We start from the raw sequence: 10,077 nt of genomic DNA on the forward strand, positions 1-10,077 counted from the left end.
CGATTTTGGTATTCTTTTCTCCATCTTTTCCCCAACTTGTGAGAGGGCTTCGGCTAGGGTTTCGAGGGGTATTAGCTAATGTTTTGGAGATGTTCTACGGCTCCGATATCATCATTCCTTAGGAAGAAGGTTGGTAGGGGAGCTTCCGTCGAGGCGTATCCTATACCGGACGAGGGAATCCTTGGGCGATGAGTAGAGGACTTTAAACAAGACCATCGACACGACTATCGAGGGGGTTACTTTATGGATTCTTTGCTTTTACATTCTATTTCATTGATTGAACTTAGCTACATGGAGAGCTAAACCCCTAGTGGGTACTCAGGTATTGTGAACCCTAGGATGTATTTGTTCCTTTGAACCTCTTTATTATGCATTCAATAAATTGATGTTTATTGTGAGTTCCAACCTTGAATGCTTAATTGTATGAATATTTCCCCTAGAGTGATACTAGGGTTGAGAGTTCTTGTTGGTAACCTTGTGAGTGAGTGACACACCACGAGCGTTAGACAAAGCTAGGTTGGAGAGGGTTGAGAGGGTGAGTCGAGACGTATAGGAGCTTCCCTTTTCCCTTCCGGTGTGATAGATTCTACCTCCGTTCCTCGAGTTCTTTGTGGCTATAATAGAGTGAATGGTCTAAGGGATGAACTTCCGCTGGGGCTTAGTTGCGCGTGCAACGGAGTGAAGCGTTGAGGTGATCTTAGTATGTAGGTCTTAATTATGGTTAGGGACCTTTCACCTGGACCAAAGGGTTAGGTCTATAATTAGGAAGAGATTTATCACTTGGAATCCCTAAAGCTCATTGCAACCCTATGCGAGTGCGAGGTGTTGAGATTGTTCGATTTCTCCTCCGGGACATGTATAGAGTTAGCCATAGTTGACCTTAGATTTGGGACTATGTAATTAAGGATTTCCACGACTCACCATTGCATTGATTAGGATGTATAATAGAGGGTTCTTGCACTTGAAAAAATTATCCTCGGCGGTGCATTATCCGGGTACCCCATCCTTATCGATTTCCTTACCCCCTTCTTTACTTTTGCTCTCTTGCTTGTTGCTTTTATTGTTGAGAATTGAATCATTGTCACACTCATTATTATTGATCTTTTACATAGCTAAGAATCGAATTAAGTATTTTTTTATTCCCTACTCACGTGTGGATTCGATACCCGCTCACCTGGGATTATTACTTCGACAAACCCGTGCACTTGCGGGATATACGCAAGGGGACCTTGTCAATTTTTTGGTGCCATTACCGGGGAATAGGCGTTTAGAGATACTTTGCACTTTGTTTTCTGAGCTATTTCACCACACATTCTATTTCATATCTTCTTATTCTATCATCGTTCTGATTTTCTTTTTCTTTCTTTTTGGTGCAGCTCCAGGTTATGAACCGAGGGAATCCATCAATATTGATTAAAGGAGACCCTGAGCTTGAACGTACACTTAGAAGAAAAGGGAAAGAACCTGTGGAAGAACAACATAATTCAGCTGATTTAGAAGGAAAGGAATCTGAAAACATGGCAGGACAGAATGAGCAAAAGCGAACACTATCCGACTATGCCAAACCTTCAGTGTTAGGGACACAATCGAGTATTGTGCGTCCCCCGATTACAGCTCAGAACTTCGAGCTAAAGCCGGCATTCATCCATATGGTGCAGCAGTCCGCACAATTCAACGGTTTGGCTGATAAGGATCCAAATAGTCACATAGAGAGCTTTCTCGAGGTGTGCGATATGCTGAAGATAAATGGGGTTACGGACGATGCCATCAAATTGAGAGCCTTCCCATTTTCCTTGAAGAAGATGGTAGAAGCTTTTCTAGCCCGTTATTTCCCTCCCGGAAAATCATCAAAGCTTAGGAATAAGATCTCATCCTTTGTTCAGTTGGAATTGGAGTCTCTATTCGAGACATGAGAAAGGTTCAAGGAGCTCCTGAGAAAGTGTCCGCAACACGGATTCCCAGAGTGGATGATTGTTCGAACCTTCTATAATGGTTTGAACCCGAGCACAAGGCAACTCTTGGATGAGGTAGCAGGAGGTACCTTAGGTAGCAAAACCCCCGATGAGGCTCGTCAATTGATTGAGGAAATGGGGTTAAATAGTTACCAATGGAATGCTAGAGAGAAGAAAAAGGTGGCCGGTATCCATGAAATTGATGCAGTAACCTCATTGGCGCCGCAAGCACAGAGTCTGAGTAAGAGGCTAGATCTCATAGCTTCGAATAGAGTTGCGGCCGTGACCAATTGCACTGGTTGTGGTGGAGGACATGCTCCTTCTGATTGCCCGATCTCGATCGGTGATGTTTCTTCAGTGGAAAACGTTGACTTTGTAGGTAATGGCATGAGACCTCAAGGGAACCCATATAGCAATACTTACAATTCAGATTGGAAGAATCATCCCAACTTTTCATGGAGTAATCAAGGACCACAAAAGGCCATGGGGCCGCCGGATTTCCAACAACAACAACAAGCACCTCAACTTGAAAATAGAATTTCAGCCTTGGAAACCCGAATGACGGATTTAGAGAAACACTTGGCTAGATTTGTTCAATCTGCAAATATACGGTTTTAATCAGTCGAGGCTACACTTCGCAACCACACCGCCTCTTTGTACAACCTTGAAAATCAGGTGGGGCAAATTCCGAAGTCTCTCTCCGAAAGGCCACATGGAAGTTTACCAAGCAATATGGAAACCAACCCTAGAGAACATATGAAGGTGATCACTTTGAGAAGTGGTCGTGAGGTTGAAGGGAGGCTTCCGAGTGAGAAGCCTAAAGAACACGCACCCGAGGTTGTAGAGGTTGAGGAGGGAGCTAAGAAAGAGAAAGAGGCGGCACCCCCACCTTTCAAGCCAAGAATCCCTTATCCCTCTAGATTGAAAAATGACCAAGGGGATGAATAGTATAAGAAGCTCCTAAGTTTATTCAAGCAACTCCACATCAACATTCCTTTTGTAGAGGCATTAGCTCAGATGCCCAAGTATGCTAAGTTCCTGAAAGACTTGTTGACTAACAAGAGGAAGTTGGAGGAGAGTGCTTCAGTGGTGCTAGATGCTTCATGCTCGGCGGTGCTGCAAAAGAACATGCTGAACAAGAAGAAAGACCCATGAAGCTTCATCATTCCGTGTAACATCGGTAACTTAGGTGAGGAAATAGCACTGGCGGATTGAGGGGCAAGTATCAACGTCATGCCATACACATTCTTCCAAAAGCTAGGCTTGGGAGAGCCTAGGCCTACTCGGATGACTTTACAATTGGTGGACCGAACGGTGCGACATCCGAGAGATATCATTGAAGACGTGCTTGTCAAGGTGGACAAGTACATTTTTCTGGTTGACTTCATAGTGCTAGATGTCGATGAGGATGCGGATGTACCCTTGATACTTGGGAGACCATTCTTGCGGGCTTCCAAAGCATTGAATGACATGGACAGCGGAGAGCTCACATTGAGAGTTGGAGATGACAAACTCACTTACCGCCTTGCTGAAGCCATGCGGCATTCTCTCAATTTTGATGACACTTTGTATTTCCTAGACACTACTTATGAGCTTGTTGATGAATACATGCAGGAAATGTTCAACCCGGATCCATATGAAGGTTTGTTCGACCAAGAGGAGAGTAATGAAGAAGTAATGATTCTTGGGTCGACTGAAGAAGTAACATCTACCCCGGGGATATTGAAGAAGGTGCTCCGGAAAATGAAAAGGGCTAGGAGACGCCACCGAAATACTCCAAGACTGTTGGAGATGCACATAAACCAAGAAGGTTGGATGAACAATTGCTAGGTGGTCCGAAGCCCGATAATACACCCTCTACCCTCAAGAGACTTTGCACATCATGCTTCCAAGCAATGGGTAAGAGGGTGACTTTCATTCATGAACCCCCGTGAGGTAAGACAAGATACGTCAAGCTACGTGACATTAAACAAGCGCTTCTTGGGAGGCAACCCAAGTGTTTACTATTTTCTTATCTTTTAGTTTAGTTCGTTTGCATGAGTAAATCGTTAAGTGTTGATGTCTAAAATTTTAGATGCTTGTGCTGCAATTTTATTGTGGGTTTTTAAAGTCATCGTGTGCTTTATGAGGAATTGGCAAAAGTTTGGTCGTTTGGGTTCTATTTCGTGTTTTTCACTGGTAAAATTTGCATAATAGGGCACGCTCTGAGTGTGTAAACATGTTCAGAAATATTCTGCAGAACCTGCAGATTTTTTTCTAAAGTCATCCGAGAAAAACACACGGGCGCAGTGGAATTTTCACACGCCTGCGTGGGTGTATACTGCGAGCTCATCGGAGAAGGCATGCGGGCGTACGACGCCTCGTGAATGACCATGCGACTGTTACACGGCAGTGGGTAATTTCCGCACGGGCATGTGAATCCCTGCAAAGTTGGGCAGATTTTCCCGAGAGCGCACAAGGGCGTGGACTGGCCCCTGTGGGCGGCCTTGTGAACCACGCACGGGCGTGAGTAATTCCTGCACGCCCGTGCGAAAATATGCAGAGGAGTATTTCCCATCCCGAGAAGACACAGGGGCGTGTGACCGCCCACACGCCCCTTTTGAGTTAGGCATGTGAATGTCCACGGCCGTGCGGAATTTTTGCACGGGCGTGTATAATATTTTTCTCGAATATCCAGCGAGGCCACAGGGGCATGTGTCTACCACTGCGAATCCTTCGTTTGAGGGCGCACGAGCGTGGACGATTCCCGCACGCCCGTGTGGATCTCAAGGAGTTAAAAGATCGTCCGCTCTCCCAATACAACAGTCACACCTTTCTCCTCAAATAACCCTAAGCCGCCCAAAGAGCATTTTTCTAACATTCTCATCCCCTCATATTGTCTTCCTCGAGTCGATTGATTGCGCATTGTGTGGATTGTAGGGGTGTTTAGGTTCAGCTTATTGGTAGACCTTAATTTCCTCTCTTCTTGGATTTCATTTGAATCTAACTGATTACCCATGATTGAAATGGATAATACACACCGTCTTCTTGTTAAAATGGTTATGATTTGTCTTTAAGATGATCTGGAATTGAGATAGAGATTGTGGCATGGAGATTGGCTACAAGGGCCGTGCGTTTCCCACGCCCCGTGGATGTGCATGGGTATGTGGAATTTCCGCACGGCGGTGTGTTGTTATCTTCCTGCAGTCTGAATGGAACTGATTGATTTTCTTTTTAATACATGCAGGTATGGCCACCAAATTGAAGAAAACAGTTGCCAAACATCCTCGAAAGCCTGCCCTTGAGTCGGAAATCATGGAATTCACACTCCCTGCGCATAATGCTCGGTTTGAGTGGTTAGAGAAGCTTAAGTTTGGTCAAAAGCAAATCCCGGATGTTGGGTTACTTAGGAAGGTGCAGCTAGCAGATGACATGGCTGACGAGGTCGAGAAATTATTATTGGTCGGTAATTGGCACAAGTTATTGAATATTCATGATCCTGCTATCCGCACACTCACTTTGGAGGTACTTGCTTCGTTTGAGTTCGACCGCTCTTTTGCTCATTTTGATAGTGTTGGCGCTATCCAGTTCAGAGCCCTTGGCCAACATTATAGTATGAGTGTCACATAGTTTTCCACTAGACTTGGTCTATATGATGAAGAGTATACTGAAACTGAGTATGAGAATCTTCCAATTGACATGTCGGGTCTATCTCCCATTGAGGCGTATACATTACTATGTGGAAAGGGGCGATATGAACCAGGAGTGTCTAAGGCCTCATGTTTATCTCAACCTAGTTACAGATATCTTCACGCCATCATAAGCAGGTCAGTGAATGGTCGCGGTGATAGCACGGGAGTCATCAACAAGCAAGAGCTTCTGTACTTGTACTGCATGGTTCGGAATGAACCAGTCCATCTGGGGCATATTTTAGCAGAGTATCTGAAGCATCAAGGACAATATCCCAGATTGGGTGTCATCTTCTCAGGTTCATATATTACCAGACTCATTGTCGAGATGGCTCTGCGAGACAAAATCAGTGAAACTGAGAAGGCGATAATACCAGCACCCCTTGGGTTAGAGACAATGAGGCTTATAGGGTTAGTTTGAAAATATTCAAATGGTGTTTATGTGCTGAACATACCATTCGAGGATGAAGCTGGGGCATCTCAGCCCTCTCCCGAGCCCCAACCAGCACCGATGGAGACCGAGACACCTCTAGTGGCAGAGGAACCACCCCCCGTGCGTACGTTTCCACCATCTCGAGCCCATGATCATTTTGAGAGGCTCGAGAGAGCTTTGGGAGTGATACGAGCAGAGGTGGCTGAGGCTCAAGCAGAAATTGCCGAGATTAAGGCTACACAAGCTACTCAGTACACAGACTTCATGGCGCGTTTCGACGTGTTACAGCAGATTTTAGAGCGAGACATCGCCTCATCATTTGTATTGCGGCCGAGGACTCCTCCGGTCCCTTCAGTTCCTCTAGCACCTCCAACCTCTACCCCAGCACCAGTAGACCCACTATGTGCTTCACCAGCAGCTGCAGCAGCACCGGCGCTTGAGAGCTACACTAACACTTGATTTTCCTTTCCTTTACATTCTTGCATTTTATTTATATTTTTATTGTTCTTAGACTTATTCACTCATAAATGATTCTCCTTCTGAGTTTATTTTCATTTTTGCATTATCGAGTTGTATTCATTGCTTCATCTTTTATATACACTCGATTTGTTTTTGTCTTTATTGAGCTTCAATGAACCCCCTCGTGTATGCGTGCAGATGGTCTTGTCTTCTTGTGAATTGAGACTTAATCATGGGTACGGCCAAGGTACTGAGGTACTTGGCCATGTGAGCTTCACAACACGTTGGAACACTACTCCCAACGAACTAGCTTCATCAAACTCCACACTACGAGTCAGGGGAGTATTGTTTTAATTTCTTCTCCCACATTTTCTTTTGAATGATTTATATTTTGAGTGAGCTTGCATGTGTACATTGGGGACAATTTACAACTTAAGTGTGGGGGGGAGTTTCATAGTGCACACATCTTTTCTATTGTTCTTGATTGTTATATGCTCACATAGCCAATGTTGGTTCACCTTAGTTGCAAGCATTGTATTCTTGAGTTTACGAGAATTTCTAACATTGAATGTTTTCATGCTCTAGTTCTTGCTTGAATTTCTAGGAAGTTTTGCCCGATTTACACTTAGTGCACTACTCACTATTTGAACTCTATTGGAAATTCATGTTCGATGTTAAAGGGACTAGTTAGGTTTATTTTCTTGTGCTAAATTCTGAAAAAAAAAATAAAAGGAACAAAATAGTTTTATTGTTTATTTGTGCTTGTTGGGTGGAAAGAGCTACCACCTATGACGTATGAAGCTACTCTCATAAGTCGGATACTAGCTATGCCCTAATGAGAGAAAGAGTTATCTCATAGGATGAGTGAAAGCTACCACTCGGGTAGAAAGAGCTACCACCTCGAAAGTGTGAAAGCCACCTTAGCGGCCGCTTTGGAAAGGGCTACCTTAGAGGATGTGTGAAGCTACTAGCATCTTTGAAATTGTTGTCACTTGTGTAGTTAAATAAGTCCCTTATATTTAGAGCTTTGAGGAGTATACCTTGGGTTGACTTGAGTGAGTCCACACACTTTCACGATTTCGGGTTTGTTGTTTTTTTTTATTCAAGTTTTTATCTAGAGTTTTGATTTTTCACATTTAGTGTTGAAATTTCCCTCACTTGTAGAATGCTCTCTTTGTATATGATAAGTGCTTGAGTAGATATATTTTTATATATGTTTTACATGCATTGAGCATCATTTTTACTGTGGTTTATGTCTCATATTGTGTATTTGGTGTTCTTTTATGCATATAGGTTGCGAATGCCTTGAAGAGTAAAAAGGAAGCAAAGATAGGCTATAAAGACACAATGTTGGGAGTTCTTGTTCAATTCAAGGACCAAGACACGAGAGCAGTTCATAAACATGGAGATGTGTGCCAACTTCCAATAAGATTCAAGTAAATTCACTATTTGGAAGGGCACAAAGGCATCCACATCTTCATATTTCTTCTCTTTGTGAAGATTGCAAGACCTCTCAAAGATACGTCGATGAAGAAAAGTTTTATAGACTACCACATGGACGTGTGCTCGGACATGTGGCCTTAAGAGAAGAGTGTTCGGATCGCGTTTTGTCATATTTACTGTAGCAATTACTGTTCACACGGCCGCGTGGAAATTCCGCGCTCCAGTGTGGAAATTCTTGCAGCCCACGCGGGCGCGTGGAAAATCCACACTGGCGCATGAGGGCACGTGACAAACGCGATCTAAGGACTATAAATAGCCGTTTTGCCCTATTATTTCTCATCTTTTGTGCGGCTCTTGAGGGGTGAGACGGCTAGGGTTAGGAGAGGAGGTCTTTGCGGCTTTGGAGGCGCTTCATCACCAACTTTGATCGATTTCTCCTCCGTCATTGCATCAAGGAAGCCACCGGTGAACCTAGCTTCGGAGTGGGTCTTTCAAGACGTCGAAGCTCTCCATCAAGGCCATCAGTTCATATATAAGGGGGTTTATTTCTATGGTTTTAATGTACTATCATTCATTGATGGTGTCTTTTGTATGTTGCTCCATGGAGAGCTAAAACTCTAGAGGGTATTTGGGCTTGTGAACCCTAGGATTCTCATCTTTTGTGGATTTGCTTAGTGTTTCTATTTAATCCGAGTTTGATTAAGTTTTAATCTTGTATTCTCATTGCTTGCTTGTTTAATTAATCCTTGTGGTTAATTGGATTTGCTTGGTTTGTTACTTTGATGTGAGAGAGGTCTCCATTAGAGTTAGAACTTCAAGGTTAAAGAGGGTTGAGGGGTAAGTCATGAGATAGTGGAGTGTCCCCTCTCCCTTCCGATTGAGTGTATTCTATCTCCGTTCCTTAAGCTCTATGCAACCATATTTGGTGTGAGGCATGAGATTGAGAGATTTCTCTGCCGGGACCTTGTAGGGGGTTAGGATCCTTATCTGGGAATTAGGGTTGGATCAATCTTTAGGGAATCGGATACAACTCTTAGAATCCCTAGAGTGCTTTGCGAGTCATATGTGGTGTGAGGTGTTGAGATTGAGCGATTTCTCCACGGGACCTCGTGAGGGGACTAGTATCGGTGATCGGGAGGCCGGATCCGATTATATTTGGATTTCCACGACTTAACTTACTCATTATAGAAACACTTTGTTTATTCGGTACCTAATACCTGAATCCTAGGGGGAGTATTGCCCGAATACCCCACTTTTACTGATTGAGATCTCCATCCATTTTACCCTTGCATATTTGTCTCCGGTATTCATTTCTTTGCACATTAGATCACCACACCTTTCCATTTATTAGTAGGTTAGAAAGCAGAGAAAAAGTTAGTACTAGTAGCCCTGTTCCCTGTGGATTCGACTACCCACTCACCGGGGTAATTATTACTTCGACACCTGTGCACTTGCGGTTTACACACATATTCGGACGCGTGTCAGTATACTTTGGTGAACCTAAGGCCAAGCACTTCAAATATTTTCTTCTTTGATGCACAGAATGTTTAATTTTTGCTTTCGGACAAGCAAAAGCTTAAGTGTGGGGGAGTTAGATAAGTGCTTGTGTGATATAAATGCGAAGCATTCTTTCCTTATGTTGAGCATTACTTTTCTTGGGTTTTTACACTAATATGTGTGTTTTTATATTAATTTTATGCAGGTAGGGTTGTGAGGCCGAGTATGAAGGAGATAGGCTAATGTGGATCATAATCCACCAATTTTGGAGGAAATCTTGCTAAGGTTCAAACGCGAAGACATAGGTCAGGTGTGAGATGCTAGAGTGTGTGCCAACCTCCTCGTATTCGAGTGGGCACATCCATTTGGAGGGGCACAAACGCAGTCACATTCGAGCATTCCGACTTATGCACATAGAACAAGAGCTCCACCAACGTGTACACCATTGAAGAAGCAAGTGATCCACGACGTGAACGTGTGGCCGTTTGTGTTACCCCGATGAAAGTATGGAATTGGGAAGCTATCTAGGGTGAATACTGTAGCAGAGCGGCACTGTAGCATATACTGTAGCAGTACTTGTTGGTAAATTGATGTTTATTGTGAGTTCCAACTTTGAATGCTTGAT

At 43.7% G+C, this 10,077-nt stretch overlaps 1 non-coding gene across 1 annotated transcript; it reads right to left on the minus strand.

The window, feature by feature from the left end:
- Positions 1–1,850: 1,850 nt before the first annotated feature.
- LOC120267227 lies at positions 1,851–1,957 on the minus strand. The gene has a single exon (XR_005538423.1). It is a non-coding gene; the product is annotated as a small nucleolar RNA R71 (small nucleolar RNA).
- Positions 1,958–10,077: the final 8,120 nt, after the last annotated feature.

The sequence above is a fragment of the Dioscorea cayenensis genome, chromosome 1 (assembly GCF_009730915.1).
Source record: "Dioscorea cayenensis subsp. rotundata cultivar TDr96_F1 chromosome 1, TDr96_F1_v2_PseudoChromosome.rev07_lg8_w22 25.fasta, whole genome shotgun sequence".
Classification (NCBI taxonomy): domain Eukaryota; kingdom Viridiplantae; phylum Streptophyta; class Magnoliopsida; order Dioscoreales; family Dioscoreaceae; genus Dioscorea; species Dioscorea cayenensis.